We start from the raw sequence: 16433 nt of genomic DNA, 5'->3' as shown, positions 1-16433 counted from the left end.
TTGTTCAATACGGTTAGCATTACCTACAGCACCTGTGACAGCCAGTCAGACAAGGGCACAGAAAAATTTTACATACTATAAAATTACTCATTTGTAGAAAAATTTGTTCAGTAGTTTTGTTTTGTTTTTCCTTAATAAGTATATTTTGTTAATATTTTTCATATGGAAAGAGATGGGAAGAAGACAAATACAACAATATGAAATTTTACAAGAAGTCAAATCAATTTTGCAGGAATGCAGATTTATTGAAATCAAAACACTAAGAAACTGGAGTCTTGGGGCTGGAGAAGTGGCTTACTGGTTAAGAGCACTGTCTGTTCTTCCAAAGGACCCGGATTCAATTCCCAGCACTCAAATGGCAGCTCACAATTATCTGTAATGTCAATTCCAAGGAATCTGACACCTTCACATTAATGCACATAAAACAAAAATAAATAAATTATTTTTAAAAGAAAAGGAAGGAAGGAAGGAAGGAAGGAAGGAAGGAAAGAAAGAAAAGAAAGAAAGAAAGAAACAGGAGTTTTATCCATATGTGGTAGCGTAATCCCAGCACTAAGGCAGGCAGAGGCAGGCAGATCTCTGTGAGTTTGAGGCTAGCCTGGTCTACAAAGTGAGTCAGGACAGGCAAGGCTACACAAAGATACCCTGTCTTGAAAAAAAAACAAAAACAAAAAGAGAGGAAGGAAGGAAGGAAGGAAGGAAGGAAGGAAGGAAGGAAGGAAGGAAGGAAGGAAGGAAGAAAGAAAGGAAGAAAGAAAGAAAGAACTAGAGTCAAACCAGGCACACCTGGAATCCCAGGAAAGGGAGGCAGGAAGAACTGGATGTTAGCCTGAGCTACAAAATGAGGCTTGCTCTCCAAAACAAATAAATATAACTTCTAGAGTAATTTTAATTGGCAAGTATGAGAGTCATCTCTAACCTCAATTCCACTTGTTATCCAAAGGTAAAATCTTATATAAGTAATTTTTTTTTTTAAAGACTGGATCTTCCTATGGAGTCCAAACTGGCCTGGAACCTGCCTTAGCCTCCCAAGTGCCAAGACTGCAGGAACACACTACCCTGCTCTACCAAAGATGGCTCTTCTACATGGACTGTGTTTGACCTTCCCATTCTTTTGCTCCAGCCCTCTCCAACCAACCCATACAAACACACCTTACCCCCTTTTCAAAAGCACAAACATTTTAAAATAATAAAACACATTGTAAGATTATGAAGATAGTACAAAGAAAATGAGCAGCACACCCATTTTCCCCTGTTATTAGCATCTTAGACTGGACGGTATATTTGCCACAATGATAACCTAATATTTTATTGTTAAGGTGTATTATCTAACTAACTTTCATAATTTTCTCAGATTGCTTTGATTTTTTACCCAAAGCTCTTCACAACAGCTTATCATGTCTTTTAAGCCTTCTGGCTTTCCTCATTTTTCATAATTGTCACAAGGTTTCAGAATATCTGTAGAATGTCCTTCATCTAAAATAATGTTTTTCTCATTAGTCTAAGGTTCTAGGCTGAGAACCTTAGCCTAGAAGGTGACCAGGGACCCATTTTATCATATGAGACTAACATGACTAACTACTGACCGTGAATCACTTACAGCCGTGTTTGGACAGTTGCTCTTTTCCTCCCTCCGTACTGCACTTTTGGAAAGGGAGGTCACTATATACAAGCCACCCTTACAGAGCAAAGTGTTTTAGCAACCTTCTCGAAGGCATCAAATCTGGTCATTGGGGATTCTTTTGTCCTGGAAATATGTCTGTTGTCCCCATTTATTATATATCACATATATGATATCTGCATCACTATGAACTCATGGGCATTTGTACTGCTTATAATGGCCTAACGCTCTTTTGTCTCTGAAATGATTCAGACTTTGGCCATGGGAAATTCTCTTAGTTAGTATCCTTCTTTCATACTCCTGTCTCACAGGATTCTTCAAGATTCCTCAGTTTACAGATAGGGAAAAATCTGGACTCACACATTTCTGGCCCCACTTTTATGATAAGTCATAGCCCTAACAAATGTTGGTTCCTTTATTGGAGAATGGTGTGAAAAGCCAAGATGGGGGTGCTATATGGTCACACTCACCTGGCATGCTCCGCTGTACTCTCTGTATCTGCAGCCACCAACCACAAAGCAGGCAGACTGGCTTCCAAACAAATATTTGGCTTCTTAACTCACACAAAACTTATAATATTTGTGATATCACTGTCTGGCATGCTTCTTAGATTTCTGGGAAAGCATATTTGTAGTAGCACGCAACATACAGTTCAAACACAGAGGCCAAGAACAGCCTATGACCTTGACAGTTGGGTAGCATTAATTTAACTAAAACCCCCTCACCACAAGGCTGCTTTGAGTTGTTTGGTCCATGGGGAAATCCCTTGAGGAAGGTTGTTTTCTACAATCAGGGAACACTTTCATTTGAGTACAGAGAAGACATATGGCTAATTAAATTCCCAGCTGTTTAAAAAACTTCAGATAAATATTTCCCTGTCAGCCACTAGGTGGTCTCTAGTGCATTCCCACAGAGAGATCCAACTGTGCTGTCCAATATTTTGGTCAACAGTTGGGGAAACAAGTTCCTCAAACTTTCAGATGTTGCAAAACTATAAGCTGGTATGTTAAAGATGGAACACGAGGCCGGGTAGCTTAACAGGCTCTCCTGTCGGCTGGAAACATCCAGAAATGGTAACAGGGTAAAAGTAAAGTTGTGTAATTAGGTGTTAAAAATCATTTGCATAGGCTGGGAGTAATTACTTGGCACCAACTCATGTGAAAATAGCTGAGGATTTCCACTGCGTGAAGCTGCAAGTGAGCCAGCAGTGAAGAGGGCTGCCAGAGAAGTGATGCCTGCCCAGGCTGGAGCAGGGGCCACGCTGTGATCAGCTCCAGGACATCGCCATCCCAGCCCTGCCTTTACCAGCTGCACACCTCCAGATTATTATTGTCGTTTCTGAGCAACATAACGTTTTTTTCATAGTACTTTTGAAGTTTTGGTTAAACGTTCACCAACGTGGTTGTGGGGTATAGGGTGATATTGGGGTTCATAGTTATTGATCACGGTAATTAATATATCTATACATCTGTCCTCTCTCCTTTGTGTTAAAAGCATTCAAAAGCCTCTCCAGTAGCTATGTTTAAATATCTAATAGATATGCTCATCTATTTTACCACTTACCTATGGTCATCCTATCATTTTATAGAATATATGAGAACATATTCCTCCTCTCATGCTGTATTTTTGTATTCTATCCTTCCTTCCCCGTGACTTCCCCAGCTGACACTATTGTACTCTGTGTTTGTCTAAGATGAACAATTCTTCACGCAAATGAGAATATAGACAAATTTGTCTTTCTTCTAAATACCACATTGTTAACATAGCCTGAACATTTTAAAGTGTGTGTCTTAAAAGAAGACAACTTGAATAATGGATAGAGCTGTGCAATTGTAATGAGGGCCTAAAGCAGTGGTTCTCAGCCTTCCTAATGCTGGGACCCTTTAACACAGTTCTTCATGTTGTGGTGACCCCCAACCATACAATTCTTTTCATTGCTACTTCATGACTGTGATTTTGCCACTGTTATGAATCATACTATAAATATCTGATATGCAGGATATCTGATATGTGACCCCCAAAATAATCAGAGGGGATGGGCCCAAAGCACAGAAGTGAAGGTGAGCAAAAATGGCCACGTGTAGTTGGGGAATAAGGAGGCTGCCTATTTTGTCCAGTTCCATAAGAAAGGACTCAGAACTATGGGAACCAGTTGCAAGGAGGCAGATTGAGTGTAAGGACAGGAAAGCGCTGCCCAGCCATCAACAGCAACACCTCAGGAGCACACACCTCAGGAGTCACAACCTCCTAGAGTTCCCTCTACTTGAGCAGGCATGAGTGGGAATGCTCGGGATGAATAGAAGCTTGGTAGATGGAGTCATTATATGAATCTAGCTACCTGTTGACTGGAAGCATACTTAAAAAGTTGATGTTTAAGCCTATTTAGTCAAATATAGTTTAAAAGTCCTGCAATAGTGACTTATTTTTTACTTTTCTTTCATTATTCTCCAACCTTTTCAGTTTTCAGAAAAGTAAATCAAGAACACAAATGAGAAGGTACAGTAGCAGTCAATCTTTGGTCAAAAGCACAAATATCACAAAGTGTTAATTATAAAGTAAAAAAATAAAATAAAATAAAATAAAAAAGTCATTTTGTAGAACAAAACACTAGCCCGGTTGCTAAAGTTACACCATGTAGTCTATCTACAACAGAAGCATTACTTGCCAGAGTGATTGGTGGGCGTTAGACCATACCTTTGGCCTGTGCGCCTCTGTCGATGGTGGGGGAACTCCCGTCACTGTGGAGTTAGTTAAAGAATGTGGCCTGTTTCCCAGAGTGTGTTTTGTTTTCATTTACATCTGTGTATGTTTCCTAGTCTGGGGCCACCTGTCCCTGAACAGCTGGAAGCAGGCGGTATGGTCAAGGACTCTAAGCCAAAACACATTAACTGGTGATCCTTGATCCTTCCAGAGGTGGCTGCTGGCCGTGGGAATCGTCCTTCTTCAATTTTTGCACAACCATGTTCTGACCCACTGGAGAAAAACTGTTTCCTATGAAAATGCATTGAGGGTTTTTTTTTTGTTTTGTTTTGTTTTTTGTTTTTATTTTTCAGACCATGAAGCTGGTCAATTCATCACCCACACTGTTCTCACAACTTACAGGTCAGTGTCCATGCAAACCAGGTCATGGCAGGACACACTGCAGTGAGCGTGAGGAAAACTGTTACAGCAATCCATCTGGAAGATGCATTCATAAGAAATGGAATGCTAAAGCCCCAAGCGCAGTCATTTGGATTTACCATGGGCATGCTAGGAAAACAAACAAACAAACAAATAGGAATTTCATTTTTATTTGATTATTTTTAAAGCAACGTGCACTCAGAAAATACACACAGCTTAATTCTAGTTTTGAAAACAAGATTTTTACAATCATGCAAAAAGGCCTTTTTCCAACATTAAAACTATTAGCCTGTGTTAAATGTTAGCCTTTGTTAAAATTCCTCTGAGTTACTACAACGGAAGGCATCTAAGGTCATGATTGATTGTACCTAAATTTCTGCTATGTGGAAGCCTGTGGAGGAAAAGCGACCCCTCAGAACAGAAGCAGGACCTCCTGACTCTGGGCTGATCACATAGTTACTTGTTTATTGAACAGATATTCGCAGAACTCCTGCTGGGTCCTGCAGCTGGTGCAAGGTGACCCTCTGTCTTCTCGGATCTGCGGTTCATGCCCTTCAGCCACGTGTGAGTGCCGTTTGGAGGACTCAGAACAGCCCTGCCCACTCCACCACTCTGCAATTAGGGAAGCCTTCAGCATCCATGCTGCCCAGAGTAAAAGCCACTCGTCACATGTAACCATGTAGCACTTAGAATATGGGTATTACAAGTGAGGGGTGAAGTCGTGCCTTTCTGAATTTTACTCTTTTTAACCTTAAACAGTCACATGTGGGGCCGGTGAGACGGCTCAGTGGATCAAAGTGTCTCAGTGGATAGAGCCCGGTGGCCTGTGTTTGATACCCAGAGCCCACAGAGTAGAAGGAGAGATAACTGACTCACACAGGTTGTTTTCCGACCTCTGTACATGTACCATAGCATTTGTGTTTATACAGATAATATGAAAAAAAGATTGCACCGTATTAGAACAGCACTAATTTGGTGCCCAAACTGATTCTAGAAGACACAATTTTTACATATCAATTTAAGATGTGCTTTTAAAGAAAGTCAGTGGAAAGAGGTACCAAATATGGCGGGACTGTTCATCATCGTGTCTCTGCCATTGTCTCCTATAGAAATGTGCACTCTGGCTATATAAACGTGCACTTGCCCTATTCCACTATATATTTTCCACTTAATTATTTTTCTCCAGGTCACACTTACCTCGGTTTTCTATATATAACTGGCTGTTTTAAAACCAGAAGGAAAAGCCAGCAAGATGGCTCAGTGAGTATCCTTGCTGCCAACCTTGACAGCTTGAGCTCAGCCCTTGGAACCCACGTGGGGGAAAGAGATCTGACTCCCACAAGCTGTCCTCTGGCCACCACAAAAGCACTGCACTATGGTGTACACACATATACACACCCACTAAAAGTATAATAAATTTATGAACAACCAGGGAGCAGGAGTTAGGTGATATATTACTTGTCTAGCATGCAGGAAAAATTAAAACAAAAAACATTTCTAAAGGGAAGAATGTTGGCTCTTATAAATCAAAGTCTGTTAGCCTCTTTCCTTGTGTCCCTCTGACATTTTAATAATCTTACTTTATACAAATGGCTTCATCTGTTGGTGAAGCCAGGGGAGATTTTGCAAATTCTCGGCTTGAACTGCAGAGCCCACCTAGCTCCCGGGTAATAGCAGCTGTGGGCAGAGCTTGGCCTGTAACTGTGGTGTGATGTAACATTGCCCTCCAAGAGTCCCCTGGAAACCCTGGTACCAATCTGCGTGTTCCATGACATCCAGTGGAACCCAGTGTGTTAACCAGCTTTTACTACAATTGCTGTTATTGGCTATAATCAGGGATCATGTCTGTCATTCATAAATGGCATTGTTTGCAAGCTCTCTGGTGCCTTTTAAATCACATGTGTTTTGCACTGAGTCTAGAAGAAAAAGCTAGAAATTCCTGAGCTTTTAGAGTTGTGACAACATCATAGCTCTCTCTATGTCGTCCAGGAACCTGCTCAGTCAAAGTGCTCAGCTCTTTTCTTTCATTAATTCAAAGACAAAGTTCCTTTTCCCGTATCCCAAAGAACAAAGTAAGCATACACAATGGAAAACAGCAGGAGTGGGTACCCCCAGGCAGCATTTTCAGTGTGGTCATGGGCCGTCTTAGTCCTGCTATGATGGCCACTATTAAATCCACATGCCTCACTCAAACACATAAAAAACTCCACACCCACATGTACAAACCGCATTTGATTTTTCTATATAGAAGCCATGAGTTGATTGGCTGATAGACTATAGAGGGGCAGGTTGTATTTTAATGGTCTCACACGGATCTCTGAAATCATATTGGCTTTAAATCGTTGCCTTAGAAACATGAATTGGAGCAAATGCCAGAAGAGGAGGAAAGGGTTGATTTTTAAAGTAGGAACACACAGATTGGGAAACAGTCTCAGCTTCTTTACTTTCTTTCTTTTTCATCCTTTTTGTGACTGCAACAAGGAAGGAGCCCAGGAGCCTATATGTGTTCCAGACACTGGCATGTGCCCCTGCCAGGGCGGTGTTGGCAGCCACTGATGCAATCACTGCATCCGGGGTCATGGCCGGGGATTCCCTGCATGTCTTCAATGTCACTTGTGCTTTGATCAGCGGGTCCATACTCTGTCTTCCCTCTCCACAGCAATGCGAAGGTTAATTGGGCTGGCTGCTAACAGAGAAAATAAAAGAGAGACCCTGCCTGGCCGCGAGGCGGACTGAAGGGGCCTCAGAAAGAGTATGTCTAGCATAGAGAACATTTTGAAAACAACCTGTTTTTGTTGTTGTTGTTTTGTTTTCTGTTTTTTGTTTTAATCTGGGGAATTGTTGAAAGTCAAAGATTTGTATGAGTTTGTGAGGTAAGATTTGTGCTCAAGGAATAAATAAGCCAACTCCTGGTTGACCTTTGACTTCTACTGAATTTTTACATCCTTGGCCTTCAACTTAGAAACGTACTTATGTTGACTTTGAGAATTGATCGTTGTTTAGCTATTAATCAGGCCTTTTTTATTTTTATTTTTTTTCCATGTGTATGTGGTGTGGGTACAGGTTATGGATATGTGTACACGTTCACATAGAAGACAGATTGAGACATGTATTCGCGTATGCAAGCATATGTGTCCATGTGCATGTGGAAGACAGAGACTGACTTCAGATGTTTTTGCTGTTGCTCTCCACTTCAGTTGTGGAGGCGTCTTGCTGAGACCAGAATTTGCCCATTTGAGAAGTCTAGCTAGCTACCTTGTCCTAGGGATCTCCTGATTTTAGAAGTAAGGCAGATTGCTGCACCCATTCATCATCTGTATTGATAACTAGAGGTCCAAATCCCATTTGTGAGTTTAAATGGCAAGCCACTGCTTCTACTGAACTTGTAAACTGGCTTTCCTTGGACTTGTAAGCTTTTACTTGTGTTTATTGTATCTTCTTGCCCAGGTAAGACTACATGTTTTGTTTTGTTTTTTTCAGATGCTATTGAATTTTCCAAAAGTACGACCATTAGAAGGTAAATGGTGGGGACCGGATGCATAACGGTGGTAGTGTGCTTCTTAGCATGAACCTCAGCACTCTAAAGACAATACAAACATTAAAGACAGAAGGTTTACTGCAAAGCCCTGCCCCAGCAGAACTGAAAGCCATGCTGTTGATTTGCAGCCATCAAGCTCTGAACATGCACCATTTCACCTGTGACATGGGAAACTAGTACCTTCCCATACAAATGGTTTATTTTCAATGATACACACAAGGGAAATTTGCCAAATCTTCCCAGAGTCTTCATTTGTTTAGAAGCAATGTATTACTTGCTGAGTTGACCACGGATGGCCGTTCTTTCAGAATATGTCATTTTTACTGCCCAGTACCAAATTCAGTTTCACTCACCAGTCGTCTCTCATGATTACATTGGTTGCCCCGAGCCAGGGCGCTGGTAAACAGGTCAGCCCACAGGTCATATCCGGCACCGTACATGTTCTTGTAGATGAGGTTCTGGTGAAACACAACCATGCCACAGTGACAGCCCCCTGTGGCTGCTCTCCTCTGCTGTAGCAGAGTGGCCAAGCGGTGACAGGCACTAGGAATCCTGAAGCAAACTTTGCCTTTGCCAACCTCCACCAAGCAAAAACTAGGATGACTTGTAAATATTTTTTCCTTGGTAGAGACGGAGTCTAGCTGGGCACTGTGGCTCACACCTGTAATCCCAGCACTCTGGGAGGCAGAGGCGGGTGGATCTCTGTGATTTCAAGACCAGGCTGGTCTACAAAATAAGTCCAGGACAGCCCAGGATACACAGAGAAACCTTGTCTTAAACAAAAAAACAACAAAAAAAATATTAAAAATAAATAGAGGTGAAGTCTACCAAAAATGCCCTCCTAATATCCCCCCTTTTCCAAAAAAAAAAAAAAGTTCCTGAATTAAGGAACTTAACAGTTGTAAACATAAGCCAAATATTATCAGCAAGAAAATATCCTAGAAATATATGGCACCTGCTTAAAAGTTATACAAGAAAAAAGGAACAGCCTGCCTGTATAGTTGAGGCTAAACCGAGTGACAGGGCCTGGGGAGATCACAGGTCTGTCTCTGCCCCTTAAACTATTATTCTGCATAAGTGGAGCCCGGCATAACTGCTTCTCCCTACTCAAGAGATACCAGACGTTTCCATTTTCGTGAAAACAGCCCCCACTGAAAAGCATAGGAGCTACTCAGTGTCACTTGTAAATCGCAGTATGGCTCAAGGAAAACACACGCGAGGGTGAGCTTTAGACTTCAGGCCACTGCTCTGCAGTTGTGGCTGATAGGAAAATGTCAGGGCAGTGCCAAGAAAGCAGAATGAGCTGCAGGGACGTTGTGAAGAAAAGAATCTGAGCAGAGCTTGAGAGCACAGCAAGAGGAAAGGAGCCATGAGCCAGACGGAGGTGAGAAGAGAGCAAGAGCTGCAGAGTCCCTCCACCCACAAGCCATAGTCTGTGCCCTGGGACAGACAGCAGGAGGAAGGCTCGGTGCTGCCTGATGGCCACCCAAACAACATCTACTCCCAGCCTTCCTGTGTCTCCCCGGAGAAGAGTCCTGTCTGCTCCTCCACCTGCCAGCCTCCTCGTGCTCCTTCCCCGTGGCCCTGGCGGGTCATTCACAACTCTCTCCCCACCCACATGTTTATTTCCCCGGGCCAGCTGTAGTTATAAAACATTTGCTAAATGAATTGACAAATTGGCGATCGGGAGGACAGGGAGGTGAGGGCACGCTGAGCTTAAATGTAGAGGTCAAGGCACCATGGTTCAAATTCACCCACTCCCTGTGCGGCTTCAAACAAATGACTTCTCCAGCTTCACTTTCTCCCTCAGAAAGAAGAAAGTCTCTGTTTCACAGGACTCTTGCTCAAGGCAAGCCTCTTAGCATGGTACCTGGCACAGGGTGAGTGCTTAATGACTGTTATGTGGCCACAGCAATAGCTTTTATTGTTATTGTTGTGTTAGCCTGAAGAAGCACAGTCTTGGAAGTTGAGAATGGAGGGAAGGTCTGTAGAAGAAAAAGAGAACTCCAGGAAGTGTTATTTAATGTTCAGAACGCCCCAGGTTCACCCCCTAAGATTTCCGTGCAGTGTTTCCATCAGAAAGATGTTCACTGATCTCCTCGAACCAAAGATGCCTGCTGAACCCAGCCAGCAGAAGAGGCAGAGAACTAGCGCCTGCTCACCGGTTAGACTTCTTTGTCACACTTGCAAATTAAAAGACTGCACAGCCTGTAGCATTAACGACGTTGTGAAGGCAGATTGCAGTTGGGCTTCCCCCAACAAGACAGCAATACCCGCGGCTCCATAAAGGGAGCAGAGATAAAACACCCTGAAGAATGTTTCCAAACCAGAGACATCTTTCTGCTTTATTGCAGTTGAGCAGCTACTTTCATAGTGGAAGCTTGTTGGCTGCGATGGGTCAGCGCATCTCCTCAGATGCGATAGTGAGCCAGGAAGAAGCATGTTAGTGGAGAGTGCAGACTCATCTGAAGGCCAGCTTCCAGCCACCAGTGGTACTTCAGAATTCAGTGGTCTGACTTCTAGGCATACTCAGGAGCATGGTGTGCCCTGATTCTTCTGTGGAAGCACAGTGTGCCAGGTAGGCTGGCCCCCAGGGCATGCCTGTGCTTCTCCTACAGCAGGTATCTTCTAGATGGAGAAGGCGTACTGCTTTTACCCGAGGTTGGGTCTGGCAGTCTGTCTTAGCGGGCACTGAAAGCCAAACAAAGGAATCTTTTAGATTGGCTTGCATGAACCATGTCTAAATACGTGCTTTAAGATGCATGTGTTTATTCTGCTGGGATGTGTATTCTGGCCATAACTTAAATACTGCAGTGCTAAGATACTGCAGGCAGCCAAAAGAAGAGAAAACAGATGACCCAGAACAGAATCATAAACACAATGAACAACTACACAGAGAGTGTCCCTTCCAGTTGAGGACACCTAATAACGGGGACCATTTTGTGCCATTTGTTTTCACTGATATGCACAAACCCCATCTGCCTCCCTTGATAGCAACAGAGGTCACCTTAAACAGATGAGCTAGTCAAAATTTCCCCCAGAGTTCGATTTCTCCTCCAAGTTAGCCTTGGCTTTCGTGTGGCTCAATTTCAGTTTTAAGAACTATACAATATGCACTAATGATTTCCAGAATGCTGTGTGACTCCGCTGGCACCAGCGTTCTCATGAGAGATGGTGTGGTTAGCTCTTTTTTGCCTCATATTCCTTTGCATTTGTGGTTGCTGGAAATTGTGCAGCTTCTACCCAGAAAAATCACAGAAATACAGCTTTTTTTATTGCTTGTGGCCACATTAGAATCTCTCTAAATTATTTTTTTCAGTGCTAGAACTTGAACCCAGGGCCTTGCACATACTAGCCAAGCTCTCTGTGATAGAGCTGGCTTCTCAGCCTACTAAAATTGCTAAGTGACTGATCACTCCTTGCAGGAGTTAGCATTAGATTACTTTCGGTGTTAGTATTTGTTTAGTATCAGACATTGGGGCGAAGGTTATTTAGTTTAGACTCTGCATTGTTTAAGGAATTGAAATGTATCATTCTTCTGCACGTAGACATTCAGTTTCCCCTGCACCATTTGCTGAAGTTCCCTTTTCTCTAGCTTATGTTTTTGGCATCTCTGTCATGTATTATGTGTCTGAAATTATGTTTTTCATGTTTGGGTCTTCATTTTTGTTCCACTGGCGTACATGTCTGTCTGGGTGCCATGTTGTTTTTAATACCATGCTTCTGTAATATATCTTAAGATCTGGGATGCTGAGCCCTCCATTATTGTTCTTTTTGTTCAGGATTGCTTGTCTGTCCTGGGTCTTTTGTGGTTCCATATGAATTTCAGTAGATTTTTTTTCTATTTCTGTGAAGAATGATATGTGGGAAGTTTGACTGTGATCACATTGAATCTCTACAATAGCGTTCAGTAAAATTGTCATTTTCATAATATTTAGACCTGTAGCTATTACCTTGTACAGAAACTTACTCCATATGGATCAAGGATCTAAACGTGAAACTTGAGACAACAGAATCTGCCAGAAAAAAACATGGGCAGTATCCTACAGGATATGGGTATAGGAAAGTGCTTTTAAAACAAGACTCCACTTAAAGAATTAAGTTCAATTGGCAACCAGGACTTCATAAAACCAAAAGGCTTTTGCACAGCTAAAGAAACAAGCAAATGAAGAGAAAGCCCATAGAATGTGAGTGAATCCACCAGCAATATAGCTAACAGAAAATTACTATCCAGGGTATACAAAGAACTCAAAAAAAAAAAAAAAAAAAAAAAGCCTGGGACTGGAACATGTGTGTTCTCAAAAGAAGAAAAACTGTCTAAGAAATATCTCAAAAATGTTCATCGTCCCTAGTAATTAGGGAAATGAAAATCAAAACAACAAAATGAGTGACATCAAATGTTGGAGGGAAGTCTCATTCGCTGTTGGTGGGAATGCAAACTTGCCTGGCCTTTCTGGAAATCGGTGTGGAGAACCCTCAAAAATCTAAAAATAAATCTCCCATATGAGGCAGCTATAACACTATTTGGCATCTGCCCAAAGGACTCAACAGTCCACTCTAGAGATTCTCACTCAACCGTGTTCATTGCTGCTCTATTCACAATAGCTTAGAAAATGGAAACAACTTATTTGTCCTTCAGCTGATAGATAGGCAATGAAAATGTAGTAATATACACTATGGAATTATTCAGCTGTAAAGAAAAATGAAATTGTTAACTATGCAGGTGAATGGATGAATCTAGAAAAGATCATATTGAGTGTGGCAACTCAGACCCAGGAAGACAAATGCCTTCTGTTCTCTCTCTTTTGAGGCTCTTAGCTCCAGATCTTCAGTTGTAAGTATGGTCTTCACTGCTCATCAGGAAACTTCTCTTTGCAACAGATGGAGACCATTATAGAAAACCACAACCAATCAAAATGCAGAGTTGTGGGTGCCAGTCCCAACTGATAATCTAAACAACTGCTGCACCTAAGACTCAGCGATCATTTTGGAAGAGGGGACGGAAGGCTTGTAAGAGCCAGAGGACCAGGGAGCTCTCTGTAAGATATTTTTTCTTAGGAATGCTAGAAGCCACACCCATAAAATCTTAATCACATGGCTGCCTGAATGTGAGCTGAACAAGAATGACAACAGTGGGCCAAGAAATCGTCATACCGAACTTTTGCTCTTACCCATGACGCCTGCCTTAAGGATTGTGTATCAGTTTCCTCCCGAAGATTTTTAAGCAAGAAGTCCATTTCATTCCTCATTCTTGCCAAGTTCCTTCCAGATATTGAAATATGTGCACTGTTTTCAGCTTCACGCTTAGCAGAAGGATCTGTTTTCTAATGGAGAAAATGAGGGCAAATGTAGTTACGTTTGCTGTATCAATGAAAACAAATGTCATAAAATGATCCTCATTATCAGGTGTCCACAATTAGAAGGCACCCTCTCCACGTAATTTTCATGTATGTTTATGATTCTGTTGATGGTGCACACATCTCTTTTCTCTTTTTTTGACTTGGGTAAAAGGAAGGAAGATGCAAACCCATGTGAGGACAGAACTATGGGCTGCTCTACCTTGCCATACGTTTCTTTTTCAAAGAGAGAAAAAACATTTTAAACAGCAATTAAAAATGTCTCTCCCCACCCCCACCCCCGCTAAAAAATACCTAAACTGGTAAAATAAGTTTTTCCAATGACCTGTTAGCAATGGTAAGTAGATAACAAACAGAGCAAGGCATCAACTGATTCCTGATCTGAAATGACACCCATTAAAAGGATTCAAGATCCATCTGAGGCCAACCAAACCAGAGTGAGGTAAAGCTGCCCAGACTAATCCTCTCCGATTTGCAGTCCATCAACAGTGCCTAAGATCTGTATGATGCCTAATGTTGGGCAGTAGAGATTGTGTATTGAAAATGGTCAGCTCCTGTCCTTCAGTTACTCCTGCCATTGGAGAGATGGGAGTTAAAAATCACACACGGTGTTAACTAGTGCTTTGAAAACACAAGACAAGCATTCTTCCTGGCTTTGTTAGAAAAGGCTGCAGGGAAGGTAGCCATTGACTAGGGACAAATGGGAGGGAGATAGATTTGTAAACAAGTAAAATCAGAAAATACTCTCAAGCTATAGGAACATGTTTTTGATCGCTTCTTTTCCTGATCAATAAAAAACATGATATGCTTTAAAAATAACAGTGTAAGAGCCAGAGGGATGGAAATGTAGGGCATGGATGTCTCAACCTATGAATTATGGTTCTACAGAAAATAAAACTCAGGAACCTGGGGTTCTAGCTCCTAAGCTATGGAGTTACAGTTTAAATGAGTCTAGTGAGTCTTTTACTAGTTAGCTATGGAAATATCTAAATATAAATACAGAATTTTAGATATGAAAAACAAACGTGCTTAATAACATAGGCTTTACCCAACAGGTGATCCTGTCCCAAGCATTCAGCCCTAAACACACACACACACACACACACACACACACACACACACACGAGCAAAACTCAATGAACTTAGCAGGCTGTATTTCTCAATTTACCAATAATAATAATTAAAGAATATGAGGCCGTTAACAAAAGAGAACACAGGCTCCAGAGGCAGATTGCTAAATTCAAACTCTGGCTTCAGCTCTTACTGTCATTAAGATCACAATCAAATCTTTTCCCTCCGAGTCTCAGCTTTATTTGTGAAGTGGGGGGTGGCCGTGCCGATGTACATGTCACAGTGTTTGTAAAGACTGAGGGAAATAGTTGATACACAATAGAGGCACGTAGGACGCATTCCTGGCCTGAGATATTGTTATCATCCTCAACGTCAAGGTTCTACAAACTGCAGTCTGAAGACGAAGCTAGTCCACACCCTATTTTTTGTAAACAAAATATCATCGAAACACAACCTTACCTATTATGCCTTCACTGTAGAATGGGCCGTTGGATGGTTGTTACAGAAATGCTATACCTAGAAAAGCATAAAACATTAATTCTCTGTTCTTTACAAAATAATTTGTCAACTCCTGTTCTATATATGGTTTAGTGAACTAGCTGGATTCTCACATTAACGCTTATGTAATACTTACAATTGGTACCTTATATTTGTGGCACATTTTTGTACAGTAGTCTATATTATCTCAATCCTCACAGACTATTATTAACTTATAGACTAAAAGCCATACTCACGCCTGGACAACCGTGAGCCGGGATGTCAACACCCTAAATCTGTCATGTCTGTACCTATTACACCCTCCAATCCCTCCCCATCAGACTCAAACTCAAGGAAGCAGCTCTGAAAAAAAACAGAAAGAACAGAAATTGAGTTAACAAGGAAAACCTAAAATTTGACCTAAAATTTGTATGTTTTTTCCCCAAAAACATACAAATATAAAAATGGTAGATGATACAGTATTGATAATGGAGATGGTTATTTGGTTACCTAGGAGATACTTAGTAGGCTATGCGATGTGAGAAACTACCGTTGGGAACCACCACAGGAAATGTCTTGACTTAGAGAGCTAGGCTGCCATTACGATAAAACCCTGCCAGCAAGTTGAACATTAACAACTACAAGGTGTGTAGGCAACCATGGAAGTTGTCACGTGGTTGCTCGCCACGCCAAGAGTTCTCTGCACCAACACTGAGGGGCACAGGCTGTGTAGTTGGTTGCAGAAGTCACTGCGCTCTGACCATCTCAAGGAATGCCTCCCTGAAAGCCCAGGATACAGAATCTATGTTTCGTAATTTGGACAGCCAGGCTGGAGGGTTGAAGAATCAGATAAACACTGCGTAGTTTGTTATCCAAAGGTGTAACAGTAAAGAAGGAGATTGTTAGAAAATATTTATAATTTATTTTGATTTTAAATAGACCTAGAACTTGGGCCCCTCCTGTGTGTCAGATTTAGTTGGGAATGCAACAGTAATCCTAGCAATGCAAAACCCCATTTTAGACCTCAGTGGTTAAGAGTCCTCAATTTCTCGATGCCTTTAAAGAGTTCTGCTCCTCTTTCTCAACAACGGACTTCTCCCAACTCTGAAATGAGCCCTGATTGCTGCTAGGTTCTTATTAAGTTGATCATGGTGTTAAGCTGTCCGTGTTAAAAGATAACTGCTGTATGAGTGTTTGTCTGTGGTGTGTGTGTGTGTGTGTGTGTGTGTGTGTGTGTGTGTGTGTGTGT

At 41.8% G+C, this 16433-nt stretch overlaps 1 pseudogene; it reads left to right on the top strand.

Annotated features, from left to right (window-relative positions):
* The window catches only part of LOC129687329 (laminin subunit beta-4-like), a 119922-nt pseudogene that overhangs the window by 80155 nt on the left and 23334 nt on the right, over positions 1 to 16433 (top strand).

Source organism: Psammomys obesus, unplaced genomic scaffold, assembly GCF_907164565.1.
Source record: "Psammomys obesus unplaced genomic scaffold, mPsaObe1.curated_primary_1811, whole genome shotgun sequence".
In the NCBI taxonomy this organism is placed as follows: domain Eukaryota; kingdom Metazoa; phylum Chordata; class Mammalia; order Rodentia; family Muridae; genus Psammomys; species Psammomys obesus.
This window is presented reverse-complemented; position numbering and strand designations above follow the sequence as displayed.